Source organism: Sparus aurata, chromosome 3, assembly GCF_900880675.1.
Source record: "Sparus aurata chromosome 3, fSpaAur1.1, whole genome shotgun sequence".
Classification (NCBI taxonomy): domain Eukaryota; kingdom Metazoa; phylum Chordata; class Actinopteri; order Spariformes; family Sparidae; genus Sparus; species Sparus aurata.
In genome coordinates, this window is record NC_044189.1 from 10,743,028 (window position 1) to 10,754,357 (window position 11,330).

An 11,330-nucleotide genomic window follows, 5' to 3' on the forward strand; every position below is an offset into this window, starting at 1 on the left:
TCTTTCCAAACTACACCCACCGTCACCCACAGCACTGCACGGAAGCCTACTCATGGACAAGAGGCAAAACATTAATGAAGTCCACCTAGGCTGAGTTTTAATATTAGCTAGTTTAATTGGCTAGCTTAATTAGCTAGCGTCTCGTCCATGTGCAATGACTGTATTATAGATCCGGATATGATGGCGCTGCTCAGCCTTGCTTCCAGTTTCGCCCAGTGGCCACTTGTGGTTTTGTACCATCAACCAGACACCTCAAACCATAAACAACATTAATGTGACTCTTTCTATTATGAATTTTTTAAATCTGAAAAGAAATGACGCCAATCACCAAGATGTCATAATGATTCGGTCTATTCAGTGCGCCCCAAAACCGGAAAATAAACCCCCCGAAGCTCAAAACCTTTTTTGGTGTATGTGTCAGGCTCGCTAATTCTCATTGCACCGAAAAGGCCACCATCCACTATCTTGTTCGATTTATAATCTCTGGCAAATGCACACTTGCGCAAGCAGAGTGCCACCTAGTTCGACGGTATTGATAGAAGTTCGACACATGTTTACTGCTGACAAGTTCAAAACTCTGCAGCTCACGCCAAATCCATTCGGTAAGATGAAAAATACATAGTTTTGATTCTGTGGTCAACTGGCCCTTTAAACCGGAAACGATAATATCTAATTCAGCTTACTTTTAATGGGGCTAATTAGCCAAAATGTAAACAAAAGTACGGGCTAAAAACAGGCCTCAGTCGTCTCAGTTCTGTCTCAGAGGGAGCTAAGTTTCAGACTCTAAAACAGGAGCGATTCGGTTTCGGCCATTTCACTGACCCGATTTTACTTTTGGCCCAGGGCGGGGGCGTAGGCGGTTGGGCGTGTGTTTGTCCAAGCCTTCGCGTCAGGCAGCCGCTCAGCACTGCGAGATGGGGTCCAAGCCACAAGGTGGAGATCCGACAGCGCTGTGAGCCCAAAAAGGCCGTTCCCCTACTGACCTCAGCACATGTGGGCTCCCAGAGGGTCACAACATCCTGCTCACTGACCACAACACCCAAACAAACTCTTTTATGACTTTATCTGCTTCATTTCAACAGGAAACACACACTCCTGCGAGCCCAGAAAGACTTCATTTAAACCTGATCTATTTTAGCGTTGCTTCATGAGCTTCTTTCACTGTTACTTTTAGCTTTTCCTCCTGCACAAGTTCCTCAGTGTTCCTTTGAACAGTTTTTTTTTTTTCACTTCATTGCACAAACACAGATAAACAAGCGGCAGGCAAACATCCTGAGTGGTATTATGCTCAGTAGCAGGTGCCTGCCGTTCCTGTAAACGGCTCTGGTCGAGTGGAAAGGTAAGCAGTGCAACCTGATGACAAATCTCTGGATGCCTTGAGATAACACCGGCGACGGCAAACAAGCGGCGCGATGCAGCACATTACAGAGGCGTTTGGAGGTGTCAATCAAGGCACCTTTTCTCTGCAGCTCTTCAGGAAAAAGAGGTGGTAACACAAGCGACGTGTCTCTCCCACACACTGGATTATATGCATACAGGCCCCATCTTATGCACATTTCTTATAAGATCTCTCCCCCGCACCGAGTGCCAACTGGAGGTGCGCCACAAAACAAGAGGGTGCTCAGGGATGTTGAATCATCAGTCAGAACGAAAGCTGAGGTGCAGGAAGTATCGAGAAGTTACAAAGATGCTGAATCGCTGTTAGAAAGAGTGAATTTTTGGCTCTAAGAGAGATATTTGACGGTTCAGCTCCGAATGAACTTTGTCCAGACGTAAGGATGACCAGAATTGAGTTCAGCTTCCTGAGAGTCTTTTGTGTCAAGGTGCTCGATAAGGAAGAAGATTATTTTAGTTTGAAGGTGCAGTTCATGCATCACACATCAAATTCTTGATAACTTAAAATGATACCTGGCAGCACATTACACAAGGGATGCATCTTCTGCCCTTTTTTACAGGAGACTGAAAAACTCTTCTTAAACTTCTTAGCTTTATATTTTCACGCTAGAAAAACTCATTTTATCACACGGTCCTTCATGTTATTAAAGTATTGCAGGCTATATTTTTACCTCAAGGTTGCTGTGATGTTTTCACCCATGTCCAGTTATTCGTTGGTTGGTTGGCTGGTTCGGATTTCCACCAAACTTGGATGGAGGATGGATGTCAGACTTTTGGTGCATATCTTTTTGTTGAACAATGTGTAATAGGGTGTGTTTTTTTGTTGTTTTTGTTAATTTCTCAGGGAATAAAGCATGGAGTTTGATGTAAAATTTTTTAAAAAAGGATGTATTTAGGTGGCTGGTATCTACAAGTGAGCACAATTTGATGGGGATCCCTCCCAAAAATCTGGATATAGCGGATTTAAAGATTATTTATTTATTTGTCTTCACAAACCATTCCTATCAGTCAATCAGGACAAAAGTACAAATACAGCTCACGCCAAAGGAGACACATCTTTACACACAGCTCAGGTATGTGTGTGTGCACGGTGGAGAGAGATGTAGTACAACTTGCAAATTGCTTGGGAGAATAGTGGCACCAAACAATCAGGTAATTCAAAGTCACCACCTCGTTCGGTTACATCGCACATGATTAAGAGGTCCGCCTACGCAGCTGGAATACGAAATGTTTCACTTTTTCAGACTGTGGGAGCATTTTTTTTTTTCTCACTTACAGTACGTCTTTTGGATGTCAATCTGTCAGGCGGAAGTGCCTCAGGATGTGCCTCTTCAATCGTTCAGAAACCACAGAGTTCACATCAACCCTCACAGTATTACAGTAACTCTGAACAAGGTACAGTACAGTGTGGCTTTTTACTGTCAGAAACTCGTGACATATTTATAGTCAAGTGAGGGCACTTCATGTTTTGTCAACTGGAAGGGCAGTCTAGAGGGTACTTTATCGTGTTTTATCTACCATAGGGACGTCCAAGAGGGCACTTTTGCAGTGTTCTTTTGAAGAGAGATAGTGATAGAAGATATTCTTCCAACTCGCTCAACTCGGTGCAAGACTTTCTTTGTCAGTGGCATTTCCTCCCTGCCTTACTTGTTCATCCTCTTGCCCCCATGCTAACATGCTAACAGTCAGCATACTAACATGCTACGTTTGTAAATTAAACAGATTAGGGTGGTGTGATGTGTAATTTGAAGATGATGGTGCGAGACACTAATTAAGGTGATTCACCAAAGTGATTGGAATTCAGCCTCTGGGGAAATTTAACGGCAACCCATCCTCTAACTGTTGATAAATTTCACTTAGAGCCGCCAAAGTCAACGTCACGGTGGGTCTGGGGATTATGAAAGCCATAAGGATTCATCCTCTGGGAACCATGAATACCCGTATAAGAGTTAACGCCGTGTGTTGAAAGTTATCATGGGCATTCACCTCACAGCAGCAACTTGTAAGACTTCGTGAAGCATGCACACAAAGACGTCTGTATAATTTTATAGCCACCGACAGGTGCAGGAGTCCAGGCCACGTAGGGAAACGATGATACCATGAAACACAATGTCTTGCTTTAAAGTTCACCGCACGCACTTTACCTCAAACTCTGCCAAAAAGCAAAGCAGTGAGGAAATCTGACTAAACAAGGCTTGTGTGTGGCTTCTTAGTGGTGCAGATACAGCGTCATACACAATAACCTCCCACACAATGAATTGGCACAGTTTTCTTGGTGCCATTGGTAAACCTAAGGAAGTCAAAATGGCCAGCTCTGACAACAACAGCCTCTCTCTGTCCTCTGCTGCCGCTGTGAACGGGCTTTGTCCCACAGCATTACTCAGATGCTGTGAAGGAAGGGAGAGTTTATCTTAAAAGCGCCAAAGGTTACAACCTTTGGTATCAGCGCTCTTTCAGGGCCATTGTTCTCTGGCAGAACATCGATAGGTGTCTAAAACGGTGCCAGAGTCTGTTTTAGAAAAAGAGAAGCCAGCATGTGAGCAAACGCTGCAGCATGTGACTCCCATCTCCGTGTGACGGGGGGGAACATCCTGTTTCCTTGGTGTGGTTCATGTGTGGAGATGAGAGGAACAGACGTGAGGTCGGATGAGATTCTCTTATCTATACACGCTTTGTGTTTATATATGCTGTCTCACAAAATGCCAAAAACGCATTATTCAATCACTCTATGAGCCTGATTATAAAATCACTTGGCAAACGATTTCAAGGCAGTGCTATTAATTGAATTACATCATGAACTTACAAGTGGCCCCCTCATGCTAAATTTGTAAGATCACAAAGCAGCAAAAAGACGAGCGGAAAGTAACAGAAAACAAAAACTACCGGGCAAAAACAGATGGAGCAGGATTAAAAAAATAAATACACCCACATCTTCCTTCCTCCCCTGCTAATGTTTGAAAACCATCTCTTTCCTCAGAGCATAATGCCACACAACAACAACCATTTCAGTGGCTTCTACCACAGATTCATCCAAAGTATCTAATCGCTCTGAGGGGGGGGATCGCGCCGAAGTTTCGACGGTCTTGCCATTCACCAAACCCAGATTACAGGGAACGGGCTCTCTAAAGCAAAGAGAGTGGGGAAGATTTAGTTGCCCCGCCTCCAATAAAATGTTTCAATATGAGTCCCTAATGTGGCCGAGGATACAGTCGCACACAAACCCGATCAAAGTGTCCTGTGTTTTTTGAGAGTATATCAAAAGAATTTCATGCACACTAAAAAGGAAACATTAATGAAAGCCATGTGAACTGTGCGACTGCGCTCAGACCTGCTCACAGTCATACAGTCACGAAGCGATGACTAGCGCTGGAAAGTACTTAAAGTGGAAACAGAAACACGTCTGCCCCCCTCGTGTTTCCATGCAGTCTTATTGTTTGCAAAGACAACTGGATAGTTTAATTTTTCTTCCATCAGAGAAGGAAGTACAAACAACACAGGACAGAACACCATGTTGACTCTTTCATTTACTCGATAATAGAGACTTCTAAGCAGATAGAAGTGCTTCAAAGGACGCCGGGCGGCCTTCAATTTCCACAGAGATTTCACACAAAATTGCAGAGTAGGAGCGCGGTGCGTAGACAGAGATGCTGTCATTATAGCCGGTGTTGATTGCCGTTGCATCGTGTAATCAACATTTACTTCATCATGATGCAATTGAGTGGAGTAGTTTTGATTTAGAGCACAAGTTTTATAGGCTTATTGTTGTTGCTAATTGTATTAATTAAAAAAAAAACTACAACTTTTGTGCACTACTTTGACGCTTTCATACTTTTTAGTTGACAGCAATAATTAAAAGGTCTTTGAAACCCTGCTTACATGGTTATGTTTGAGTGATGTAATGCTGTCATTGGGGTCATTCTGCATAAAAAGTACATTGATGTTTCCCACCCGAAGCTGCACTGACAGTATCAGTCCTTCTATAATGTGAACAATGAGTGGAACCCCTACATATTTAGAAAGCTGTTGCTTGGCTTGACACACCCACAGAGACTGATCAGTCTTTCATTGTTTTTCGGTTCAACAGCTGCCATTTAACTATTTAGGTTTACTCTCTCGGCTCTCGTCAGCATTGTTTGCAGCCGTGCCCCCCCCCCCCCCACACCCTCAGATAATAAGAGTGGATGTTGGCTTTACAGCACCAAACAGCAGGAAGTTAGCAGCTAGCTGGAGCACACAGTGGAGCTGTCAGCAGCCAAACAGCCAGATCGTTACGTAAGAAAAGAGGATATCAGACTGAAATTCAGTTGACTTCTTATCTCTGTAGCTCCACACCCAGAGATCCTATAATTACAAAAGACGTTCACACCCTTTGTAAAGGCAACAGCTGTGTCTGAAGTGAGTGCACAAGCTTGACCTGACTTCCATGTCATGTTTCTTTTTTTTGGGGGGGGGGGGGGGGGGGGGGCTGTCCCATCTACTTCAGTTGTTCAAGAGAATGCTGCAACAATGTTTTGCTGAGAGTCTCCGGGAAGTGTTTTGCAATGTTCTCCGTCAGCACGGCGGTGATCAGATGACGACTGAACTTTCAGTTTTGGGTGAACTTACCCTTTTACTTTACAAGGTTGTTGTATTTGTACAATTTCTGGTTGTCGTTGAAGCTCTGTCAAATACGTACTTCATTCAGGGTTTTGTGGAGACCAAAGTGGAGCCGCAAATAGACCGAATATTGGACTTGACGTTCATCAGGTGGACACAAAAACAACCTAAAAGAATGCTGATGTTGCTCCCAAACTGCTGAGCGAGTGAAGAAGCAACTGTTGGCTAACAGTCAGTTGATAATGTGACAGTGTTGCGGTTTTAAAGTTGGATTTTGATTCATAAAGGTTTATTACATCATGTCTGGTTGTGTGGTGGAATGTGACTACAAGTACGTTTACTCAGCTACTTTACTTTAGGAGAGGGTCCTGCTCTTTATTTGGGTATGTTATTTTATAGTTCAACCTCACTACATACAGTATAGGAAGCAAATATTGTACTTTCAACCCCTTTACATTTGTTTCAAAGCTTTATTGACTAGTTATTTTTCAGTTCACCCGAAGGAGTGGCTAAAAAGTAACCTTAGATATATCTACAGCAGCTAAATCCAACGTACACATTCATTCACAATGTCACCAATAATACATTATTTACAAATTGTTACTTAAGTAAGGTTTGGATAGGCGCACTTTTTTCTTTCAGTGTGATGATAGTATTTTTTTTTTTAAGTCAAAGCTCTGAAAACTTCCATCAATGCTAAAAAAAAACTGAATTCTTTGAGCTCCCTCAGCCTCAGGGCGCTGGTGTTGTGCACGTTAGCTCACCGTTACACTGTCATGGTTTACTGGGAAACTAGAACAGTGCAAACACACTGGTAATGTTGTTGGCGACACCCGTGTGTTCCTGCTGTGACAAGTCAAGATATCTGCCGTTAAAAAAGGCCTCCACCTTTTCCCAGGTGGCCTCACAAGAGCCGTTTTACACGTGAGAGAAACATGTTTGTACTTGCAAAATAGAAAATGTTGATTTAAAAAAAAAATAAAAAATCTCTCTGATAATATCCCGCTTCTTTACCTACCGCTGCCCTCTACTTGGTAAAAAGCGAGGGGCTGCCCATATCGAGCTTTAGAAGTGAGAAATGTGGCTCGCTGAAGGTTGTAACACACAAACAGCATCCACTGATTTACAGTCAGCTCATTGTGGTGGGGGGTGCAGCCCCAGTGACGGAGGAAGACGGGTGTATGCAAAGAAAAACTCGACTCGCAACGACATGCAAGAGGCCGCGCTCCATATACGCTGAGCGAGCGAGCCCAGTGATCGTGGTTTCCCAAGAAACCCACTTCTGATAAACTTTCGACATCAGAGCGTTTGAAGGGTAAGTCCTCCCCGCTCTCTGTAGCCGCATGCATATTTACAAACATCTGCAGATTCCCCCTGATGAGACCAGAGATCCTGCTTTGTACTTCCCATGGGAAAGGCTGCTTGGAGATGGGGATTAAACAACATTCCACAGTAAAAAAAAAAGAAAAGAAAAAAAAAAGGTAGCAGACAATATATTAATGTCGCACAAAGAGCCCCCTGTGCCCACAGGGGCCCCCGTGGAGCCACGGGGATTCTCTTAAAAGAACAAGCACTTAATTAGAGAACATTAAAACAACATTTAGACGATATCAAAGGCAAAGTTTGAGCAGAGAATAAGCTGGATTTAACGTACGTCCTTTTATTTAAAATCAAGTTTCTCCTCTGAAAGCATGGATGTCATTATGAATTGATCACACAGATGATTAATGCATCTGAAGGCCCTCAACATTGATATTCTAACTATTTTTCTCATTCTCTTAATCTTAATCCAATGATGACAGCTGTGTCTGAATAATTATAGATTTAAGTTTTAACATCCTGTGATCAAACGTTTCAGATGCTGTTTGAGTAGCTTTTTTTTAAACCAAACCAGCGATAATGATAACTTCCCAGGGATTTAAAAATGTTTGCCCGATAAATATCAGCTGAAATCCTCAAAAAAAAAAACAATCCGGTAATGACTGACGCGGCCTGCAGCTTTGCTGAGAACCAGTTCCCAACACTCCTGTGGGTCACGTCCACCTCCGGGCTCCTCCCCAACTTCTTGGCTACTGTCCAGTGAAATAACCCATCAGCCCAGTGAAGATTAATGAAATGAGTGAAATTAATTACCCATGATCTGCTCCTAGCAAACCAACAGTCAGCATCATGCAGCTATCTTTAATCTCATGTGCGACCAATAAACTGAAATCAGGAGCTGTATATTGGGGGCAACTGGACGAGCCCCCAGCTTAGCACTTCCTCTGACTGCAGTGCAGTGTGGGTCGGGGCCAGTGGGTACATGTTGGGTGTGCCAGCACAGGAAGCAGCGCTCATCCTGTGCCACCTTCTGCTCTTGTTCCAGGCAGGAAATACCACCATGACCCGACACTGATAAGGACAAGAAACTGAACCACGGCCACGCGGTAAACCATGCCAGACAATAGAGGAACCATATACTCTGTGTTTACGTATGTGTGGGAGAGAGGATGGGAAAGAGAGTTTGGTCGAAATGGGAAAATACAGAAAAAGAGATTTGCTTTTTTTCTTAAGTGCAAGGTTATAATATGGTAACATTTTACTCTAAAGGTCCAGTGTGCAGGATTTAGTGGCATCTACTGGTGAGGCTGCAGATTGCAACCAACTGCACAGCCCTAGTGTTTGGTTTGTTTCTTTGGAGCTACTGCCAAAAAAGTGGTGGTGCAACATCTGTAAATGTAAAAGCGTCATTCTAAGGTAATAAAACACAAGTCATAGTTTCAGTTTATTAGACACTAATAAAAAAAGTTATGAATAGTATATTACACATCTGTCCCTAAATCCTACATGCTAGATTTTTAACTGTGAATATTAACAATTCTCAAATTGTTCACACAATAATGTAGTCAGACTATTTTAATGTTTATGTGGGGAGGAGACCACTTTAACATAAGGTACAGAGAGCAGGCAGTTAGCTTAGCTTAGCACAAAGACTGGAAACGGGGGGAAACAGCTAGCCTTAAATATTTTGCTGTTTTATTGTAATATCACAGCATGTCATTTCTACATTTAATTTACTGTACAGATAAAACAGATGGGTTGTAATTGTGGTTTTACAATAATTGCACTACATGCAATATGTAAATATAAACTCATGAAGAGAACCTTAATTGGTAACTCGCTACATTTAATGGTGTTTACAGGTCTTTGGGAGTACTATTGGATATGTGAAAAAAGTAGTATGAAGCCGAAATTGCTTCCATTGATGTCTCTCAGTGGCAAAGTTGCATTGCGGGTGATGTAGGCGGCAGGTTTTGGAAAGAAAGAAAGAAGAATGTGTGGAATAAAAAGGCTATAAGTCTGGTTCCGCTGTATTGATTTTGAAAACTGGTTTCTAAACTGTCCATAACAGGTCCAACAGTGTTTTGTTAAAAAAAACCTAGCGCCTACATCACCCACAATGCAACTAAGTAAGGCATTGCACTACTTTTTTCACATATGCAGTATAACTCTCCAAGACTTTACTGTGTAAAAATTGGCAGAGTTGTCCTTTAATCTTTGCCGTTCATAACTGACTTTAGCAATTCAACAAAACATTTCCGTGTTTTAGATTTTTTCAGAACTTTAAGCGCCGTCTTGTGGTTTCCATCTGCAGATTGTCTGTCGTAAAAAAATACATTTCATATTCATTATGAATGTTTTTTATCAGATCATTGGTTATTGGCAAATATATGAATATACACATATATCTGCTTACAGGAACATTATTGTAAGCATTAATCAAACATTAAACAAGTACTGTTTGTATATAGTGGGTGACAAGAGTGTCACTGAAACCCTTCATATCTCTGCATTAATGCAAAATATACTTATACCACATGTGTTTAATATCACCAACATTAAATAAGTGCTCAGCTCGTGCTCTCAGCCAGGAGAGAAGTATGTCAAACATCTTTCAGATGCAGTTGAAATGCGTTACCGTGACGTCAGCGCAAATGGATTTAATTTAACGCCTCATTCCACGAGCTTTTCGTCGGCCAAAAACGGTAATTTCTCTCTCGCCGGTTTGTACATTAACCGTGACTGTGAACAAGCTTTTATTTTCAGCCACACCAAAACGAAGTCAAGGCTCTGCTCAGCTCTCGTGGACGACTTTTGATCGTGCTCGCAATTTCCTTCCCACTGAGCAAAGTGTGCACAACATAGAGCGAGTTTGAATCTCTGTGTGTTGCCTCGTAGCCCCTGCATCAACGCAGCATGCGAAACGACAAGAAAATGACAGCCCTCTTCTGCTGCAGCCATCGCGGGCTTTATTCAGAACATCCACTGTACTGCAGCAGCGTGCAGAGAAGCTAATGAGGCTGCTGATGGAAATATCACAAAATATTCTCCAGTGAACACAAGCCGCACGGATATACAGATGTCAAGCGTGAATACTGATGTCTGTGGAACGCATTCCAGATGAAGCAATTGTAACGTTTGGACGAAGGCGACGACTTCGCATGTACTCATCAGATCTAATGAAGTTCTTTCTGGCTGCCGGAGCCCGAACACCTCCCACTCTTTGCCAGAGTCCCAGTGTGCTTATCCAAACAAGAGCAGCTGCCAGCTTTTTCTCACTGCGAGGAATTTCCTCACAGAGCGCTCCCACCACCTTTTTCCCGACACGGAGAAGGTTTAGACGTCTCAGGGAAATCAGACTCTAGAGCTCGGGGTTCTTATTTACTGATTGATTTGAGAGTTTTCCCAACCGAAATATGTTTCTCCTCCCCGACAAATTCGGCCAAGCGCATCATGTCGTTCCAATCAACATCTCCCCCTCCACCCCCCCGTCCAAAAACAACGTTGAGCAACAGTTTCTTGGTATCAAGTCAAGTGTGTTGTTGCAGCGATTTTAAAGAGGCCGGACGCCAAAGTAGAAATTGACGCAACTTACCGGATTTCGAGCTTCAACACGCCATCTTTTCTCTGTTCAAGTTTGTGCATCTGGTCACATCTGCGAGCGAGGAACGCGGAGGAGAGGAAAGACAAGAGTGTTTACCACATTGTAAAGAAATGGGTCTTACAGCATCATCAGCTGCTGAACGCACAGTACCAACACTGTCAGCGATGTGTCGGCCTTTGTTGCTGCGGATAACAGAGCCGGTCTCTTCTCCCTCTCAAGCCGTTTTCTGTCACCTTCAGAGACAAGAACTTGGGGTCTTTTTTAAATGTTTCAGATGGGTGCTGAGATTTCAAGTTAGAGTATTCGTGACCTTTTTTTTATTTATTTTTTTTAAGACGCAAGATTAAGAAATCCGCGGTTGGATTGGGGGAATTCAAAACTGCCCCATGTCTTACACTGCGATTGCAACATTAAC

At 42.9% G+C, this 11,330-nt stretch overlaps 1 protein-coding gene across 1 annotated transcript in view; it reads right to left on the reverse strand.

The window, feature by feature from the left end:
- The window catches only part of LOC115579180 (TGF-beta receptor type-2), a 35,968-nt gene extending 24,937 nt beyond the window's left edge, over nucleotides 1–11,031 (reverse strand). The window contains exon 1 of the mRNA XM_030412719.1: nucleotides 10,907–11,031. The gene's annotated coding sequence lies outside the window, so the exon portion shown is untranslated. The remainder of the gene's footprint in view (nucleotides 1–10,906) is intronic.
- Nucleotides 11,032–11,330: the final 299 nt, after the last annotated feature.